This window comes from Cryptomeria japonica, chromosome 10 (assembly GCF_030272615.1).
Source record: "Cryptomeria japonica chromosome 10, Sugi_1.0, whole genome shotgun sequence".
Classification (NCBI taxonomy): Eukaryota; Viridiplantae; Streptophyta; class Pinopsida; order Cupressales; family Cupressaceae; genus Cryptomeria; species Cryptomeria japonica.
In genome coordinates this window covers 262,096,800-262,100,873 of record NC_081414.1, presented here as the reverse complement: position 1 = coordinate 262,100,873, position 4,074 = coordinate 262,096,800, and positions in this window count along the sequence as shown.

Sequence of the window (4,074 nt, the reverse complement as noted above, 5' to 3'; positions counted from 1 at the left end):
AGTAAGCAAAAAATGGAGTTTCATTCCTGTGACCATCCCAATTCAGGACATGGTAGTTAAGTACACAGAGAAGGGCCCCAAGCAAAAGAAGTTCAAAACAACTACTAGACTAGATAATGATGAAGGAACTGGAAAGTGGGTTGTTGAGATTGCTTCTTACAAGCCCAAAGACGAAGGTAAGGAGGCCAATGTAGAGGACTTTGAGATCACCAAGGTGGAGCTCGAGAACATGAGTAGGGATTCAGATAATCACTTCTTCTAGGTATCTGCTAAGAAAATGCTCACCAGGTTGGAAAAAAATGGGTAGGAGAAGAGAGAGGTAAAGAGGCATATAAAAATTCTTGCTCAATTCATTGATAACATCAGCTGCTTTGAAGCACTTCCCATATCCCATGCTATAGAGAGCTTTGAACCTACCTCACGAGAAAATAAAAAGCTAATGAGTCAGGTTCAACGAGCTAAAAGCATTGTGGGGGCTATGGAGAAATGGATTGAAGGAGTAATTAAAGACGGAGAAAAGTATATCACAAGCTCCAGGAAGTTATGCGACGAGATGCAGAGCCTCATTGCAGAGATTCAAAAGCAGATTTTGCCATGGGAAAAAGAGGAACATAAATGGGAAAATGTCTTGCCTATGCTCACCAAAATAGAAGTGTACGGAGCCACCATATTCTTGACACAACATTCAATCAAGTTGGTAACTGATGAGTGCCAACTCTTCATATTAAAAAAGACCATAATGTGGTGGGTACTCACATTCAAGTCTGTGATTTCTGATGCCAAGACTTTTGTTTATGAACTTCAGGACCTCCAATGCAGCTTGGTTAATGACAACAAAGTGGTTAATCCAAACCACGATTGGCAGTTGGGGATTTGTGGACTGAACATGCAGGACACGATAAAGTCTTTTAGGCTATACATGGAGAAAGTTAAAGCTAAAGGCAATTTCACCCCTGAAGATATAACACAAGTCGCCAGGATCGAGTCCATGATGTTTATCGATAATAATCAGTTATCGAAGCATGCCAATAAAATGGTGAAGGACAGATGGGACAAAGAAGCCACAAAGGCAAAAATCAATGCTATGAAGAATTCGAGCCAATCTATAATCCAGGAACTTGCAACTACCCATGACACCCAGGAAAGCGGAGGAGAAGATGATGATGGAAAAGGAGCATAACATATCAATAATGCTCTGTTTTTTTATTTTATGTATTTTTCATAATCTTGCAAATGACTTTGGGACATCTGTCCCAAATATACTTTGTTGGTTTTCATAACTGATTCGGAGGAGGTCGAGTTTTGAAGGAGACCTCCTCTATTCTAAAGACATATAAATTAGATTAAGAAAGATATAGAGGGCATTAGAATGGGGACTGAGTGGCTTATTTTTAAGTAGTTCTGTTTTGTTGAAGGAAGTGATCAGACTTTGAAAATCTAAAATTGGAAAGGATTTATAAATGTATCGTTGTGTGTTTGTTGCATAAAATACATATATATAAAAGATCATATGTGTTTGGGAGAAAGAAAACCTTTGAGTTTTGAATCTGTGTACTAATATTTCTTTGCAAATATAAAGCTAATCAAATGACAGTGATCGCCTTTCCAATGGAAAATATCATTATTATTCTAAGATTCCTTTCAAAGTGACTTTAAAACATATGTGCTTGACAAGGGATTTTATTTCTCTTATCTATTTTTCATGAACTGTCGAACTGGTGTTCTAAACTTTGTTTCGATCACTTTCATTTTTCATGTTGAAGCATTTTGAAGAATATTTTTTCTCTGAAATATGTGTGAATCATTAGCCTCTCATCTAAGAATGAAGTAGGTAGTCTTGCGTGCTTTCAGGTTAAAAGCATACCAGTTTAATTTAGTTAGATTATTCCTTGAATAACTAATGGAGGGAGTTGTACCTATCAAAAATTCAGAGAGAAGTGGTGTATGTCACACGTACCCAACTGTTTAGCTGAACTTTTGTCTTTTAAAAGAAGGCGACATAGTTTGAAATCATTTAATTTGAAGGAAGGAAAAAATATGTTCACTAACAATATTTTATGCTGCTTTAATTTGAAGGAAGGAAAAAATATGTTCACTAACAATATTTTATGCTGCTAATTGATTATTATTCTAGGATGACGTGGGTTGTCTTTTTGAAGGAGAAATCAGAAGCATTGGAAAAGTACAAGATATTCAAAGCAAAGGTGGAGACTGAGTCTGGATTGAAGGTGAAATATCTGAGATCTAACAGAGGTGGAGAATTATGTTCTAATGAGTTCAATTCATTTTGTGAGCAGCATGGGGTTAGAAGACAATTATTTGCTCCTAGAACCCTCAATAGAATGGAGTTGTTGAAAGGAATAACAAAACTATCTTGGATGTTGCAAGGACTATGTTGATTGAAGGGAATGTTCTGAAGATCTACACGAGAGAATCTTTTAGCACTGTTGTTTAGAAATTCAGTAGAGTTCATAGCAAAGGTGATATCGGTAAGACCCCTTATGAGTTATGGTTTGGTCATGTTCCTATTGTGAGATATTTCAGAGTATTTGGTAGAAAATGTTATATCAAGAGAGATGAGGATATAGGAAAGTTTGATGCTAGAAGTGATGAAGGAATTTTCTTGGGATACTTTATAAAGAGAAAAGCTTGTCAGTGCTACAATAAAAGACTGAGAAAGATAGTAGAAAGTGCAAATATGAAGGTGGATGAGAACCTTGGGAAAGAGATCAAAGTATGTGGATATGATGATGGAAAACATGTTGTTTTAGCCCCTGTTCAGACTGATCTGGTAGAGACAGTCAACCCAGATGTTGTTGCTACCGGTGAAGAGGTGCAAGAACCTAAAAATCAAAACAATTAGAAGACTTTGAGGTATGTAAGATTGAATCATTCTAGAAATCAGATTATTGGTGATAAAAATAAAGGGGTGATGACTAGAAGAAGACTAGCTGCTGAAGAAGTATGTTTGATTTCTAAAGTTGAACCTAAAGATGTTGTTGAAGCTTGCAAAGATGAAAATTGGATGAGAGATATGGAAGAAGAATTAGATCATATTGAAAAGAACAACACATGGGAGCTTGTGCCTAGACCTAAGGATAAGAATGTTATTGGTACTAAATGGGTATTCAGGAACAAATTGAATGAAGTCGGTGAAGTTATCAGAAATAAAGCTAGATTGGTTTACAAAGGATATTCACATAAAGAAGGAATTGATTATGAGGAGACTTTTGCTTCAGTGGTCAAACCTAAAGCTGTTAGATTGTTGCTTTCATATGTTGCTTATAAATATTTTAAGGTATATCAGATGGGTGTCAAATCTGCCCCTTTGAATGGTGATCTTGAGGAAGAAGTCTACATTGAGAAACCTGATGGATTTTCATTATCAAATGATGGAGACATGGTATGTAAACTGAAGAAAGCTCTTTATGGATTGAAGCAAACCCTTAAAGCCTAGTATGATAGATTAGATAAATACTTATTGAAATTGGGATTTAATAAAGGTGTTGTTGACAGTAATCTATACTTTAAGATTGAGAATGATAACATCTTGATTGTTGAAGTCTTGGTTGATGATATTATCTTTAGAGGAGATGATGACTTGAGCATGAAGTTTGTCTGTGATATGCAGAAAGAATTTGAGATGTCTATGATTGGTAAGATGAATTTTTTCTTAGGTTTGCAGATTTCACAGACTAGAAAAGGTATATTTATATCTCAAACTAAATATGTGAAGGAATTGTTGAAGATATTTGGATTAGATGACTCCAAACCAATTGGAACTTGTATGGTGACTGGCTGTACATTGTCTAAGAATGATGAATCTTTGAAAGCTAAGCAGAGCTTGTACAAATCTATAGTTGGTGGACTACTATATCTTACTCAGACTAGACCGGACATTATGCATGTTGTGTGCATGGCTCCTAGATATCAAGTTGATCTGAAAAAGAGTCATGTCACTATTGTGAAGAGGATATTCAGATACTCAAAGGGAACTGTGGATTATAGTTTGTGGTATCCAAGGAATAATGATTTCATGTTGTGTTCTTACATTGATACTGATTGGGCTGGTGA